The sequence below is a fragment of the Hyaena hyaena genome, unplaced genomic scaffold, assembly GCF_003009895.1.
Source record: "Hyaena hyaena isolate Hyena2069 unplaced genomic scaffold, ASM300989v1 scaffold_471, whole genome shotgun sequence".
NCBI lineage: Eukaryota > Metazoa > Chordata > Mammalia > Carnivora > Hyaenidae > Hyaena > Hyaena hyaena.
This window is the reverse complement of record NW_024081102.1, coordinates 1059749-1076762: the sequence shown is the minus strand read 5'-3', so window position 1 is coordinate 1076762 and position 17014 is coordinate 1059749. Positions and strand designations below refer to the sequence as shown.

General features: G+C 51.0%; 1 long non-coding RNA gene and 1 other non-coding gene across 2 annotated transcripts; one reads left to right on the top strand and one right to left on the bottom strand.

The window, feature by feature from the left end:
* Positions 1 to 54: 54 nt before the first annotated feature.
* On the bottom strand, positions 55 to 8300 carry LOC120246399. Its single transcript, XR_005532044.1, has 2 exons — positions 8117 to 8300; positions 55 to 2845 (listed from the first exon to the last, which is right to left on the bottom strand). It is a non-coding gene; the product is annotated as an uncharacterized LOC120246399 (long non-coding RNA).
* A 3759-nt stretch (positions 8301 to 12059) lies between these two features.
* On the top strand, positions 12060 to 12131 carry TRNAC-GCA. Its single transcript has one exon. It is a non-coding gene; the product is annotated as a tRNA-Cys (tRNA).
* Positions 12132 to 17014: the final 4883 nt, after the last annotated feature.

Below are 17014 nucleotides of genomic sequence, written 5' to 3'. Positions count from 1 at the left end.
GAGCCTGAGGGTGGAGAGGAGCGGTCATTGTACGTGGGCGATCGGAAAAGGAAATGTGAGGGAAAAGGTGCCATATTATTGACTCCCCAGAGAGCAAGAGGTCGTCAACCCCCTCCTTTATAAGGATGCATAAACTGAGGCGCAGAGGGGAAGCGATGCTCAAGGTCTCACATTTGACAGGATCTGACTTGTCTGGAAAGTTTCCAAAGGCTGGTAGGACATTAGAGCAAGCAGCCGGAGGCCGGGCGGAGGCCAGGGCTGGTGCGAAGGGCTTGTGAGGCCAGCCTTGGTCCTGGTGGAAGAGCAGAGTCAGATCCAGGAGCAGGCGGTGAGGCCCCTGTGCAGACGGCAGGAGGAAGAGCCTGGAGAAGTCGGAAGAAGAGCTTCTCTTCTCCGGGGGCGGGGGGAGGGCGGTGGGGGGGGTGTCAGATCCCATCCTGGACTGTGGAGGATTCCCTGGATGAGAAAAATGGGCCAGGCCTTCTCGGTGGCGAGATTCTTAAAGGGGGACATATGGAAAACGGGCTCCAATGTTAAGAAGCAGTGACTGACTAAACCCACTGAACTGGAGAAAGGGGCTTGTGTAGACACCCAAGGTCAAAAACGTTGGCTTGAAGCAGACTCTTCGTGCAGAGAGGGTCTTGGATCTAAGACTTCACGACCATGGAGTTTGATTTGCTCTCGTACGGGAAGCCGTTGCCGAGGAGGAGAGGCATGATGCAGACAGACAGCAGGAGACCGAGGTGGGCCGGGAAGGAAATGTGCAGCGGTCAGACATCTGGGGGAACCAGCCATGTGCAGTGGGCAGGCCGCGGATGACGGGTCTGGTGGCTGGGGGCTGAAGGGAGGCCAGAGGAAACGGGATGTTAGCAGAGGCCTTGAGACACTTGATGAAGGGCCACTGGTGCCCAGCATCTTTACCAGTCCTGGCACTGGAGGACCAAAGAGGGCCGGAGATGCTCATACTTGAGGAGGAGGCCACGGCGGTCTGGGGGGGCTCGGGGTGACTTCCTTTGTCATACACGGTTACCAGGGCATCCTCGGGGCACTGTGGGCCATGTGCGAATGGTGAGCCTTTCTTTCCCTAGGAAATCTGGTTATAAAGGATTAAATATAGTCCGGGACTGGTACTTGTGTGGGGCTGGGCTGGGCTTTCGGGGGTTCTCTGTGTCTCCATCTTCCCTTCCTTGGCTCTAACCTCTTCTCCAGACCTCTTCTGCTGGGGTGGGGGTGGGGGAGGCCCTGTGCTCTGCGGTGTCCCTTCGCTCACACCATGGTGATTCTCACTTTCCATCCACCGTGATCCCCATGGCGTCAGAGGCCAACTGCTCCCAAGGACGGTCACCAAAGTGCAGACAGACTCTGGAGTGGAACAGATGTGGATCTCAACTTGACAGCTCTATGGCCCTGAACCAGTTAATTAGCGGAACATCAACTTCCTCACCTGTTCAATAGGGACAATAAGGGCTCCATTGTTTGGAGGCTTAAATAAGGTAAAGAATAAATAGGTAGCAAAGAGGTTGGCACACGCTAAGGTCTCAGTAAAAGTTTGTGGATTCATTATTAGCTCATAATTAAAGACGGCTTAATTTAGGAAAAACAAGTTCAGGTAGGTAGCGCGCTGGTGTTGTATCCTAAAAGAATGAATCTCTGGGAAGGAGATTGTCCCCCACAGGCAGAAGCGGGAAAGTATTTCAGCGTGAAGAACTTGAAAAGCACGCCAACAACTCCATCTTGGTCTCGGTAGCACAGTGGACAGGGGCTGAAACGCACCTGTCAGCCCCAAGCCAGAGTTTGCAGTGGGCGGTACCCCAGCCTTTCTGGGTAGCTGGTAGCCGTCCACAGTGCTCTCCTCCGTCGTCCTTAATTTAATTAGAAGGCCAGACTCAAACCAGTTGCCATGGAGTTGTGTACCAGAAAGAGTAATTGCCATTAATTGAATGCTGCTTACTATGAAGACTTTACGTTCTACTCATTTTACAGATGAAGAGGTTAGGCTCAGAGAGGCTGACTAGGCCCAAAGTCACACAGCAACCTAATGGCACAGTCAGAATTTGAACTCCAGTCTTTCTGACTCCTATACCCATGTGCTTGACCACAGAGTTCTTTCCCTGGGATCTGAATGGTTATTGGAAAAGGAAAGCCAGCACCTCTTTCCAATTAGTCCATTTTATCCTCAGGTTCAAGACAAAATTTGAGGAAACAGAGTATGATGCGCAGAACATGTCCTGGGCCGTATGTTTGCCAAAATCAGCAACGTCGTCAGAGAAGGGAAGAGATTGTAGAGGCAAAAAAGGCCTCCATGTGGAGTCGAGGGCATTGCAGCTGGAGAAATTAGTGCCTGCGCCGCAGGGTCTTCACTCAGGTTGGGGGGCTGGGGGGGCCTGAGTCTGGTCCCTTGGGGATGCTCCTCGTCCTACAGCCCCAGGTACTTATTAAGCACCACCTGTGTGCAAAGCAGTTGTGTGGGGCCCCAAGGAGAGACACAGAAGGATAGGAAGGCATCTCCCTTGACAGCACTTCCGATCTTGCAGCCTGGGCCTCTAGACCGAGCCTTTGAGGGTCGGGAAAGCGGAGGCCATCACGGAGACACGTAGGCAGCTGTGCTCCTGGAAAGAGCCCCTCCTCCGTCTCCTCTCGATGCTTTAACCAGCCAGGTGTCTGTGGGAGACCTTTCCCGAGGCACAGTGGTGGAGGCTCCTCAGATTAAGGGATCAGGGCCGGAGGCCTCCAGGCCCTCCTGTTGCCAGGGCAACGGTGAGTCAGGCCAAGGCCTCTCCTCCAGCTCTGGAAAGCTGTTTGGCTACTGAAGCCTCTCACTGCCTCCCAGGCGTAGCGGGAACCTCTAGATTTAAATTGAAAAAAAGAAAAAAAAAACAATTCTTCATGTATCACTTCTAGTTGGGTTCCTTAAAATGAGTATTTGTATTAAAATATAATAGAATCTAATCCTTCTATTTCTATTTTCTACAAGCCGTAACTCCAGGCTAAACCCCTTTTTAAAAAAAAAGAAAGAAGGGGAGAGAGAGGAAGAAGAAAGGAAGGAAGGAAGGGGAAAGAAAGAACGAGACAAGGAAAAACTAAATCTAGTGCTGCTGACAGTGGGCGTGCTGGATGACTTCCGGTCAGCGCACAGCCCAGCCTTGAGTTTGAGGGACGAGAACCATCATCGCCATGGTTCAGCGGGTCTTACTATGTGCCAGGCACTGCGCTAAATGCTTTCACTTCATTTTTCTCTCGTGATCACCTGTGAAATTGGTATTCATGCCCGCCTTTTCCAGATAAAGTTAAGAGATGTCAAGCAATTAGTCCAAGGTCACGTGGCCAGAATAGACACCTGAGTGTGTGGGACCCAGAGTGTGTGTGCTGTTAACTGCTGCTATATACTGCCTCCCAATTTCTTCAGCGCGGAGCCTTAATAAAAAAGGCAAGGAGTACTGTTTCTCTCGGATTCGCAGCCCTGACTGTCCCGGGGACACTGTGCCTAAGTTCTGCATCTGGCTGGAAGCAGTGGACTCACTGGCCCGCCAGCCCGGCTCAGCCAGGCCTGGCCAGGCCTGCAGCCCAGGGACCCAGCCACCCTGGGAGGCCCAGCTCACCTGTGGGTGCCTCAGTGGCTGAGCTGCCCAGCTACGAATCCACCCGCCCCCACCCGCCCCCCACCGTTTAAAACGGAGCCTCTCTCTTGCTTAAGGCATTTGGGAAAACAACCGTGTGTTAAGGTCAGGGGCTCCCCTTCTGTTTGTTTCTGAAGTCGGGAGCTAACAAGCCATTTGTTTAACAGAGTTGCTGAGCGAGGGAGATGATGACAAAGAAATGCACCTGCTCCCTAATAAAATCCCACTCTCCTCTTCCAGGCGACACTGCCTGTGGTCGTCACTGCTCCTTCTCACCATCCCTGCCAGGGCTACTGCATGAATGAAACTCGCCGCTTCTCTTTGTACATAATACCCCGGTTCCCAATTACCTCGAGTGGAAGATAGGAGCGTAACTACCATCTATTAACTGGAGAAATGGAAAGGTGAATTTTAATGATGAAATATACCAGGGAAAACTTCTATCTGTTACTTAAATAATGAATATCAGGATAACAAACTGTTTCCTTTTAGAATCAGAATCGTCGAAGTATACCTTTTTAAGAACGGTATTCAGTCAGTTCTTTATTTACAGGACACAAAAACACTAAGGTGGGGCCCTCAAAGGATTGAAATTGATTGGATTTAACCTAAATTCAGCGGAAGGTTAAACAGAATATGAAACATGACTTTTGCCATTCTTCCACTGAAGGGATGGCCAAGAGCCACATGGCTCCCTGATCAAATTTTCTGCAGGCAAATTCTTTCTATAAATTCTAAAATCTAAGATAAAATTTTGTGAATGTAGTATCCTTTTTAAAGTGTTTTTTTTTTCTTTTTAGGGGCGCCTGGGTGGCTCAATGGTTAAGCGTCCAACTTCAGCTCAGGTCATGACCTCACGGTCTGTGGGTTCGAGCCCCACATTGGGCTGACAGCTCAATGTCTGTCTATGCTGACAGCTCAGAGCCTGGAGCCTGCTTCGGGTTCTGTGTCTCCTTTCTGACCCTCCCCCACTCACTCTCTGTCTCTGTCTCTCAAAATAAAGACACAAAAAGAAATTTTTTAAAAATACATAAAGTGGTTTTTTTAATGTTCATTTCTTTTTGGGAGAGAGAGAGAGCATGGGGGAAGGGCAGAGAGAGAGAGAGAGAGAAAGAGAGAGAATCCCAAGCAGGCTCCATGCTGTCAGCACAGAGCCTGACTCGGGACTCGAACTCACAAACCAGGGGATCATGACCTGAGCCGAAACCAAGAGTCGGACGCTTAACCAACTGAGCCACTCAGTTTGTGTTGTCCTACCTGGCTCCATCGTCATCACTGAAAGCCACATTAAGTGCCTGCTTCGGCAGCACGTGTACTAAAAGCCACATTAATTTTGTCCGAAAGTAAAAGCAGTACATTGATTTTGCATAGTTACCCCCCGAACAATTTAATAACATATCCAACTAAAATTACTATTATTCCCCTCCCACTTCAATGCAGCGGTATCCTTAGCTTATCTTGAATTAACGGATGATTTACCAAGCCAAAGGTTTGTAATACATTTTGAAAGAAGTTTGAAAAAAATTAAACCTCAAACATTTCAGTGCACTGCTAAAAAAAACAAGTCAATATCTGGACCAAATTACACCAATCTCCAGTATATTTAATTCAAACAGCAGACATATTGAGAAGAAATAGACACATTTTTCTTGCCCGAATCCGTGCCAGCTCTTGAGAGTCTTGGAACGGGCATAAACTGCATACAAACATGCTTGGGTGTTCATTTTACCAAAAAGATGAACTCACATTAGTATGTAATAAGCACAGAATAGAATTTTAGAATTTAATTTAAGCCCCTTTTCCACCAAATGAAAATTGCATTATTTTTCCTGTGAAAGGAATTTCTGAGTTCCAAACAATAAAAGTTTATCTTAAAATTGATTGAGCCCTTTATTTTTTCAGAAGAAGGTATCAAGTCTCCTCAGTAAATGTAACAGAAGAAATCATTTTCTTTACCACCCAGGATGAGGACGTTTAACCGCCTCCACACCTGTGAAATGAAGCAGATTATTTGGAAGAAACCAAATCTATAATATTTTAGAATGCCTTTCAGATTAAGGATACCAAATCATCAAATATACAACCATCAGCCAAATGTTCTGGGCTTCATCTGTCAGTGTTTGGGGGCTTTTGTTTTTAGCCCCAGGATCCAGTTTAAATAAGCCATTTTCAGAAGGTAAACAAGTAAAATAACCCGGGCAGGGTGCCAGGGAGGTACTAAGCCCACCTGATCAGCCCTCCCCTGGCCCTGGGGCTGCCTTTGGGGTCTCTGTCCACCTTTCTCACTTCACCTTTTCCCAGTTCAATCCAAACTCTGTGTGTTTAATTTATCCTGAGATACATTCCATGCTTACTTCATTCTCTGATGGGGCACAAGGTTTATTTCTTCCTTTGGGGGCTATGAACATTTCTATTCTCTATAACCTCGACGATGCTGGGCAGATGTTCTCATCAGACAGTGGCGAGTCCCAGTGAAATCTAGCGAGGTGATACTCTCCAAGAATCCCTGGAAGGCAGGGGGAATTAGCAGCACAGATGTCCCAGAAAAGCCCCGTCAGAAGCTACAAGGATCCCCAAAGTTATTTTTACAGCAAATGCGTACCCTGTGAAGGCAAGGGAAGATCCAGGTGCAAGCTACGCCTGCAGGACCCTGGCCACACAACACAGCTGCTGCCGGCTTTGAGGGTCACCCGGCTCCAGGCGGGGGGCGGGGGGGGGTGCAATTGTGCTCAGTCTTCCCAAAGGCGGGCGGTTTGCTCCTACATCTGGCGCCCAGGGCTGACCCACGCGAGGCGGGCGGCAGATGTTAAAATGCTTGGGTGAATGGGCCGCAGGTGACACTGTGCAGGAAGAAACACAGGTGAAACCCCAAACCTCTGCCTCGCTGGGGTGCTAATGATTTTCTCCATTCAAACTGACCCAAAATCTCTAAAAAAGATATCATTAAAAACTGTATTTTATCTTTCCCTCCGATATTTCAGCCCCAATATTAGGTGGAGCCCCCGGGTCACGGCCAAAACCTCTTGCCACCGTCGCAGGGTGCCTAGGGGCGACGATAGACATCCTCTGGGCTGTCTGCCTTGGAAGGAGGGTCCCCCAGCTCCCTCCTGAGTCCACGGGCCCGCGGGCAGCAGCTGCACTGCGGCGACATGGAGCCGCTGGGATCCCCCGCACCCGGGGAGCCCTCCCACCCTTCCCCCGCCGGCCGCGCGCTGTCACCGTCGTCCGTCTGTTTGCACAGGCCGGCGGCGACGCGGGGCTCTGCGGCTTCCGGGTGCCCGGCTCCGCGCCCTCGGCTCGGCCGCACGCACGCGCACCCACGACCCGGCGGTGCAGCCCGGGGCCCCCAGGGGCGCCCCGGCCCCCCCATCCCCCCCTCCCCCCCGCTCCTTCCCTTCCGGCCGGAGCCCGGCCCCGGCGCGCGCCTGGGAAGCGGGGACTGGCGCTGCGAGCCGTGCCGCGGGCCGACGGAGCCAGGGCTGGAGGAAAGCCACTCGGCAGCTTTTCTTTCCAAAAACTTTATTTCCGTAGGTTTGTTTTAAATGCATGTAGGTACGTTTCGTAAATTTAATCTTTAATGGCTTGAACTTTAAAAATTCCTCGGCCCGAGCTGCCCGAGCCGCCGCCCCGCCAGCCGCGGAAGGCGTCCGGCGCCCCCAGGCCGGCCCGGGCCCTCGGCCTCGCCGCCCGCGCCCCCGCCACGTGGGGCGGCCGCGGCCGTGCTGCCCCCTGCCGGCTGGAGCCCGGAGGCCGCCGCGCGCACCTGGCCGCCCGCGGCCGCTCTAGGAACGCCCGCCTCTCGGTGGTGGCGCGGGTGGCCGCCGCGCGTCCGCCGGGGGCCCGTCCCCGGGGGCCTGGGGGCCCGGGGTGGGGGGGGAGGGGCCCTCCCTCCGAGGCCGCCCCGCCGGGGCCCAGCCCTTCCTCGCGCGCCCCCCGCCTGCCCGGCCGCGCTCCCGAGCTTCGCGGGGCCCGTGCTTTGTGCAGATCCGGGTGCGAACACAAAGGGCAGGCCCCGGGTTGGCCGCGCGGCGGAGCGCGGGGACCGGCCCCACCCCGGAGACCCGCCGCCTCGGGGGGGGGGGGGGGGGGGGGGGGGGGGGGGGGGCCCGGGGCGCCCCGGGNAGGAGGGGGCGGGGAGCGGAGCCCGGGGCGCCCCGGGCCCCAGAGCCCGGGCTGGCCCCGGAGCCGCGCCGCACCCGCCCCTTCGCGGGCAGCATTGCCGTTTGGCCACTCGCCCCAAGCCCCGGTCGGTTAAGATCGGTTAAGCCGGAGGCAGACGTATTTGCACCACCCGGAGGGGGACCTTGAGAAGCACCCTGGCCGAGCGGCCGGACGTCTTGTTCTTTCATACATTCCCAAATATTTGCCTGGTTACGCCCTGTCAAAGGGTATGGGGTTTTGTTTGTTTGTTTGTTTGTTTGTTTTAAGGCTTTTGATGCATATTGCCTAACCTTTTCCCAGAATGTCCGCTTGTTATCTGCAGGAAGTGGACACGGTACCTGCAGGCCCGGCTCAGAACCGGGAAGGCGGCTCTCGCGGGGGAGGGGAGGGCGGTTCACAATCACCCGGCGTTAGAGGAACCGTGTGCGGAGCCTCAGTGGGCTGGGATCCTCCGATGCAGATGGGAGCACGGTCTTCTTTTGTTGGTCACCCTAAGAGCAGCGGGTCCCCCTTGCTCTAAGGGTAAAATCCAAACTCCGGGCAGGGCCCTCTGGGCCCCGCCCAGCTCTCCAGCCCTATCTGAGGCCATCAGTTTGCTAAGTAACTTAGGTTCCATAGCAAAGTGCTGCAAACCGGGGATTTGCACAGCAGAAATTGAGGGGGAAATCTGTTCCCAGCGTCTGGCGGCTGCCAGAAGAAATCCTTGGCATCCGTTGGCTTGTAAACACATCCCTCCAGTGTCTGCCTCTGTCGTTACATGGCGTTTTCCGTGTATGTGTGTGTCTTCACGCGGTGTTCTCCTCGTGTGTCTCTCCTTTCATAAAGACAACAGTCCTGGGGCGCCTGGGTGGCTCAGTCCCTTAAGCGTTGGACCTCGGCTCGGGTCATGATCTCACGGTTTGTGAGTTCAAGCCCAGCATCGGGCTGTCTACTGTTAGCTCAGAGCCCACTTGGGATTCTGTCCCCCACATTGTCTGCTCCTCCCCTGCTCACGCAGGCTCACTCTCTCTTTCTCTCTCTCTCTCAAAAATAAACATTAAAAAAAAAAAATACAGACAACAGTCCAATTAGATTAAGGACTCACCCTAATCCGGTATGACTTCATCTTAGTTTAACTAATTAAATCTGCAATGACCGTATTTCTGAATAATGCAACATTCTGAGGTTCCTGGATGCACGTGAATTTTGGGGGGACACTGTTCAACCCACAAACGGCTGTCTTCCCCGACCCAGGCACCCTGGCTTTCACTCAACTCCTCCGGCTCAGGCCTCCACCCAAATTGCACAGTCCTCTGGGACCGCTCATCCCCGCCTAACTTCTCTTTTTCCTGTGAGGTGTTATGGAAATGTCACTGCCTCGGAGAAGCCTCCTGGAGCCCCACAGACTAGGGTCACCCCATGCCATCTATGGGTCCATGACAGTCATCACAATTACCACTGAAGAAGTACCTGATGACATGTGTGTGTCCTCCATTAGAAAGTTGTCTCCTGGGGCGCCTGGGTGGCTCAGTCAGTTGAGCATCTGACTTCGGCTCAGGTCATGATCTCATAGTTTGTGGGTTCGAGCCCCGTGGCGGGCTCTGTGCTGACAGCTAATTCAGAGCCTAGAGGCTGCTTTGGATTCTGTGTCTCCCTCTCTCTCTCTGCTCCTCCCCCACTTGGGTTCTCTCTCTCAAAAATAAACGTTAAAAAAAATTTTTTTAAATAAAGTTGTCTCCACGAAGACAGGGACCAAGTGGACTGAGTGAAGAATAACAAACCTAAATTTGTAGCCAAAGGGACTTACAGTCTGACACGGGAAGCTGTTGCCCTCAGGCCAGAGACGACAGGTCCGCGTTGAGACCACCTGGGAGAGCCCATCCGGAAGTTCTCGAGCGCCCCTGTCCACGACGAGACAATCTGTGTTCAGTCCAGGCTCCACCCTTCCCTCGGTGGCACGTGAAATAAAGCCCACGTCTGACCCTCCCCCACCGCGCTGACCTCTACGTGAACCCCTGTCCGGCTCTGCCCCTTTGCGGCGGCCACCCTGGCACTGCTCACACGCCTCCATCCTGCCAAGCTACTGTGTGCCTTCCCGCCTTGCCAGTCACTGTACCACAGCCCCGAACGCTCCGCATCCGCTTTCTACCCGCTGCCTTATCATTCGTACTTCCTCTCAAATGGTCACTTCCCTGACCCCTTCACCCCCCCACCCAGTTCACCCCCGTTATCTTCCATCACATCACCCTGCTTTGTGTTCCTGTTGTGTTTTCAGTATCTGCAATGATCTGGCTCCTTTATTTGTTTTCTTGTCTGTTACCCCCACACCTCTCGGAAATACATGGGCCTGGAAGGCAGAGACCTCGTTTGTTTGCCTTGCTGAGCCCTCGGTGCTAGACTAGACCCTGGAACGGAGTGGGTACTTACTAAGTATTCATTAAATGACTCTTGGAAACGTTCTGAGGCTGTACCCTCATCTTCAGAATGGAAATAATGATTCCTACGAAAACTGAAATGAGTTATATGTAAGTTATAATACGTAGTTCCCAAATTATTATGCCATTGATTCTTTTGATCTTAAAGCAATTACTTATTAGTTACGTCAATTGGAAATGGTATTGCTTGCAATTACTAGAAGGGACTAGTCTTAAATCTGTAATATTTAGGGGCGCCTGGGTGGCTCAGTCGGTTAAGCGTCCGACTTCGGCTCAGGTCATGATCTTCACGGTTCGTGGGTTCGAGCCCCACGTCAGGCTCTGTGCTGACAGCTCAGAGCCTGGAGCCTATTCCAGATTCTGTGTCTCCCTCTCTCTCTGACCCTCCCTTGCTCACTCTTTCTCTCTCTTTTTCTCTCTCAAAAATAAATAAAAAAAAAACATTAAAAAAAAATCTGTAATATTTATTGGGTGTTCTGATTTTGAAAGAAATACCTTTTGTCGCAGAAAAATATTTCTCTGATTTGACAGATGAAAAGTATCATAATGTTTTAATTTGTGTTTCTTTGGTTTTCCTAACATTTATTCTGATTTACTGAGATTGAACACATCCCTGATGGCCTTTGTCACCATATGTGGGCTCTTTACATGTAAAGGATATTAATTCGTAATATTTTGCCTATCATAAATGATGACAATATTTTCCCAACTTGCTATTAACCTTTTGATTTTGTTCATATAGCTAAACTTTTAATGCTTATGCAGCCAAATCTAATGGTATTTTCTGTTGGGGGTTTCATCCACTGAGATGCTTTCCTTGCTGTTCAGAAAGCAGTTTGATATTCATAGTATAAATATCCATTTATACTCTTTTACTTTTATTTATTTATACATTGTGCTTTCATCCACTTGGACTTTATTTTGATATACAGAGAGTTTAGTTGCTACTTTATTTTTCCCAAAAAGCCGGATGATTTCTCCCAGTATAATTTATACACATGATCTTTCCTTTCCCCTGTGCATTTGTGACTGCTGCAGCTATCAAGTAAAACACTATTCAAGTGTGCGGGCAAGCCAGACTGCAGAAGTTTGCAACCCTACTTACTAGTCATTTCACACTGGACTACTGTAACCCCTGGGCGCCTCAGTTTCCTCATCTGTACAATGGGGATAACAATCCTAGGGGCTGTCGTGAACCTAACGGCTCCTCGGTAAACATCAGTGATTATTTTAGGACATTTGTGTATATACCAGGTGGATTCCCAGGTCTGGGTTCAGGTATTTCTGTCCTTGGGCTGTTGTTAGTAGATGTTCTAGTATTTACCAGGACAAATCCGGTGTTATTTTCACGGTTCTCTTAGCTTCCAACCTGTTCCGTTGTATTTACTGGGCCTGGTCTTCCAGTTACAGCTCAGGTAAGGAGTTACTTTGGGGAAGGCAAAACTTGATTTGGGAAGGGGCCCAAAGAGGTCCCGGTGATTAGGAGAGGTGAGTGGTGCCCTGAGTGACATCATGGAGCAGTGGGAAGAGGAGAGACAGCAGGGCGCTGGGGAGAAAGGGCCGAAAGGGGCAGGCGAGCGAAGATGCCAGACGCAAAACCGAGGTGGCCCGCGCTCTCAGACCCGACGCTGGGCGTGGCGAGGGACTCCAGGAGGCCTGGGTTTCGGGGTCTCGGTAAGGAGAGGGGTCCTGGGCGCAAGATCAGGCGAGCCACCTAACTCGGGCAGGAGTGCGAGCGGCGAGCGGGCGCTCGGAGAAGAAAGGCCAGTTTGGCGCGAAGCGGGAGGCGCGCAGGCCGCCGAGGCCGGCGCGGCCGGATGTGGCTGCGTGCGCAGAAGAGCGTGCGTGAGACTCGGCACGCAGGCCTGGGGGTATAGCTCAGGGGCAGAGCATTTGACTGCAGATCAAGAGGTCCCCGGTTCAAATCCGGGTGCCCCCTGTGTGCGCTGTGTGTTTTATCCCGCGACTGCCACCAGCGTCCTTTCTTGCCCTGCCCGCAGCAGCGCGGAGAAAACACAGAGCCTCCTCTGCAAGGCAAAGGCGAAGCCAATCCTTTGGGGAGCGGGCAGGGCTCTGGGGTCATAGGCAACCTCCACCTGCGAGGTCAGTCTTCTGGAGGCCAAGGTCTACCCCAGCCCAGAAATAGATCACAAGCTGCGTATCTTAAGACTATATTTGGGGGCGCCTGGGTGGCTTAGTCGGTTAAGCGTCCGACTTTCGCTTAGGTCATGATCTCGCGGTTTGTGGGTTCGAGCCCCGCGTCGGGCTCTGTGCTGTCTGCCAGCTCAGGGCCTGGAGCCTGTTTCGGAGTCTGTGTCTCCCTCTCTCTCTGACCCTCCCCTGCTCACGCTGTCTCTCTCTCTCTCTGCTAGAAATAAATAAAAATATTTTAAAAAAAGATTATATTTGCTAGTGGGCACTTTAAATAAAGTAAAAAAGGTCCCACTTGGATGACAGGGGTCAAAAGGTACAATCATCCTATCACAAGGAAGTCCCAGGATGGCCCGGTGGCTGTAGATTACTGGGTGGTGTATTTGGGAGTTGCTAATAGAGTTGAACTTAAAAGTTCTCATCACAAGGAAAAATATATATAATATGTGAGGTGATGGATGTGAACTACACTTATCAGGGTGGTCATTTCACAATATACACAAATATTAAATCATTATGTTGTACGCCTTCGGCGGCTACAATGTGTTATGTCACTTATGTCTCAACAACAGCGAGACATTTTTAAAAACAAAGTGAAAACTCGGTGGAACTCGGTGCCAGATGTTTAATGCAATATATTCAAAACATTATCGTTTCAACATGTAATCAATATAAAAACTTCTAAATGTGATACTTGATGTTTTGTGGGATTTGAGGACTCTGAAATCTGGTGTGCCCGCCAAGGCGTCCGTTCATCAGAAGCAGCCACCTGAAGGTAGAGGCTGAGCAGTTCCTGAGCGTGGGAAGCCTCCGTTTGCTTCTAGCAGTTTGGAGGGGATGAGTGGGTGTGCTGGTCAGGGTACAGAGAGCCTCCTCTGCTCCCCAGAGTGGGAGGGGGCTGCTCCCCACTTACAGAGAAGAGACCCCGGTAGGCAGGTGGCTCTGGGAAGCTGTAGGAAACCCACGGATTTCCAGGTCCCTGGACAGCCACCTTCAGTTTTCTCTGCAGACCACAGTACATTTAATAAACATGCATTAATACGGGTGCTAAGGTAACTGGGAAGCTCCGAGCAAAATCCGCTAATTAGAGTATTCTTAGTGCCAAAAAAAATTTTTTTGTATTGCCTTGTGTAAGTACTTTCGTCACAAAATTTTCACAGGCATTGTCTTTTTGCTTCCATCCAAAGTACATTTCTTCCACACAGTATTTATAAGACAACTATTTCCACCAAAATATTTCTTTTTTTTTTTTTATGTTTTATTTATTTCCGGGAGAGAGAGAGAGACAGCATGAGCAGGGGAGGGTCAGAAAGAGAGGGAGTCACAGACTGAAATAGACTCCAGGCTCTGAGCTGGCAGTCAGCACAGAGCCCGACGCGGGGCTCGAACTCATGGACCGCGAGATCATGACCTAAGCGAAAGTCAGACACTTAACCGACTAAGCCACCCAGGCGCCCCTCCACCAAAATATTTCTAAGACAAAGCTCTTCTAATGAGTGTGATGTGGGTGTCCCAGTAAAGCGGTGGTTAACTCCTGTTTTGTCATTTATTCTGTAATGTCGGGCAAGTTGCTTTAGTCCCCCGTGTCATGCTCACCCGCGGTACCACCACAAATGGTTTTTAAATGATATAGATGGATCTAGATCTCTCTCTCTATAAAGCTCTTGGAATTGCTTATCTGGCACATTAGAAGTGTTCAGTTCACATGAAGTCCAATTCCACAGGGGTCTTGGGTGTGGTATGGAAGTGAAAAGTCCCAAGTAAGTCAGCCTGTTTCAGTAGGCAGTATAGCCCAGAGGTACATCTGTTTGGTTGCAGATTATAAGGTCCCTGGTTCAAATCCTGGTGCCCCTTATGATTATCTAAAAATTCCCTCTACCTCATGCTGCTGACTCCCCCATCTAGGATTGTAGCTCTCAGAGAACTGGGTTAAGTTTGGGGAATGTTTCCCTCCTAAGAGAGAAATGGTTCCAGGCAGTGAATGCCATTATTTATGTAAAATTAAACTATGTGAAAAAAGCGAGTGTAATACAATGTGTGGGTTATGCCGCCATTTGTATTTATTTAAAAAGTCCGAGAGAGCCTATGGGTTAATTACTCACACGCACAGACTGTGGAAGATTGTAAAGAAACAGTCTGGCTTTCCTCCAAGCACCAGAAGAGGGAGGCTTGTCAAGGAGAAAGAGGGAGACTTTTCAGGGCACCTGGGTGGCTGTTGGTTAAGTGTCCGACTTTGGCTCAGGCGGTGATCTCATGCTTTGTGGGTTTGAGTCCCGTGTTGAGCTCTGTGCTGCCAGCTCAGAGCCTGGAGCCTGCTTCAGATTCTGTGTCTCCCTCTTTCTCTGACTCTCCCCTGCTCACACTGTCTCTCTCTCTCAGAAATAAATTTAAAAAAAATTAAAAAAAAGAAAGAGGGCAAATTTTCACTGCATGCCTTCTCAGTTTATTCTTTAAATTGATTTATTTATTCTTAAGATCTTATTATTTTCAGTTTCAGGATCACAGCAAAATTGAGAGGAAGGGGAGGAAATTTCCCGTATCCCCCTGCCTCCCCACCGGCCCCCCAGCACACAGCCTCCCCTCCGTCAACATCCCCCACCAGAGTGGGGCGTCTGGTACGGCGATGCACACGCAGTGACACATCACGGTCCCCCAAGTGCACGGTGGACGCGAGGGTTCGCTCTGGCTGTTGTACAAGGGCTTGGACAAATGTACACTGACACGTATCCATCGCCATAGGCTCCTGCGGAGCCCTTTCACCCCCCGAAAACAGACCTCACCGCCCTGCCTGATCTCTCCTCACCCCGGGACCCCCGCAACCACTGAACTTTTTACTGTCTCCCTAGCTTTGCCCTTTCTAGAAACTCATACAGGATGTACCCTTTCCAGATTGGCTTCCTCACTTAGTAACAGGCAGCTAAGCTTTCTCCGCGTGCTTTCCTGCCCTCTTAGCTCATTTCGTTTCAGCACTAACATTTCACGGTCTGGACGCCCCGCAGTGTCTTTATCCGTCCGCCTACTGAGGGACAGTCCCTTTCGACTGTATACTTTTTTCTGCCTTTTGCACATCGTATCGTGTGAATTCTGTGCATTCAGTATTTATCTTTTTAAAATACAATTTACAGGGGCGCCTGGGTGGCTCAGTCGATTAAGCATCCGACTTCATCTCAGGTCATGATCTCACTGTTCGTGGGTTCGAGCCCCGCGTCGGGCTCTGTGCTGACAGCTCGGAGCCTGGAGCCTGGTTCAGATTCTGTGTCTCCCTCTCTCTCTGCCCTCCCCCACCCCTTGTGCTATGTCTCTCTCTGCCTCTCAAAAGTAAATAAATGCAAAATAAATACAATTTACAGGGATTTTTTAAAATGTTTATTTATTTATTTTGAGAGAGAGAGCTAGCAGGTAAGGGGCAGAGAGAGAAGGAGAGGGAGAGAATCCCAAACAGGCCCCCTGCTGGCCGCACAGAGCCCGACGCGGGGCCTGATCTCATGAGCTATGAGCCCCTGACCCGAGCTGAAATCAAGAATCGGCCACTTAACCACCTGAGCCACCCAGGCGCCGCACCCCCCCCAACTATAATTTACAATTTTAAAATAAATGAGTCTCACCTAGCAAGACTGGTAGGGAACCCGGCACGGGTCTGAATGCTCTCCGTCCTGCCGCGGTTTGCCAGAATCCCCAGTGTGGACAGTCTGCACTGAGGCCCCTCCTGGAGCCAGGTCGGCTGCAGCCATTTCCAGGCAAGAAGCTTCTTTGGGACTCCCCACCTCCATCAGGCCGGAGCCCTGACGCTTCGAGGGTCCCCAGGAGCCTTTTCCAAAGACCCCGGGTTCTCCCGGGAGTCAAACCCCTCCACGACCCGAACCTGGCAGGTTCCGGCCAGCACTGGTCCAGTGAGGCCCACCCCCCTCCACCTTGCAGACGAACACAGTCCAGCCTCTGTGATGGGGCTTGGTGCCCGCTTAGGAGCAGCCCGCCCGGCCCGGAAGCCTCATTTTGCTTGTACAGCCACACACTGACACACACCCTCACATTCACCCCCACAGCAAACAAGGAAATTCCCAAAGACTAGTAGAAGCATGTCACGTGGACATAGCCAAAGGTGGGACAATTTGAGGATCAAAAAGAAAAATGAGTGTAATTGATTGAAACACATAAAACATGTGTTTCAAAACCCATTGATTCATCAGAATGTAGACGGTTTTTTAAGCCCTCACTGGCCACATTTGGAGGTTGCGAAGGCATCAACTCATTATTCTGAAAACTCAGAGTTATTGTGCTATACCTTTGCTATTAACTATATTCCGACAGAACCAGACAGCTGACAAAGGATGCCCTTCCTTATGAAAGAATTTGAGCTAATGAGGCAGAGAATTAGAATGAAACCGTTTGCAGCCCCTAATGGCATAATAGATAGAAGCAAGTATCAACCACGAGATGAACGTTCGATGGGGAAACTGATGAGGTTAGCACCACCCTTACTCTCCAGTGTATCCTAATTTCACAACAAGAGAGAAACAGATATGGGGGGCCCCCTTGTCCGAAGGAAGAACACAGTAAATCCAGTGACATCTTCTGGCCAAAAGACTGAACTCTGGTCAAGCCTCCATGTCCAACAAGCTTGGCCATGTTGAAAATTGTTAGAGCTGAGTACGATGCTTCATTTCATGTGTC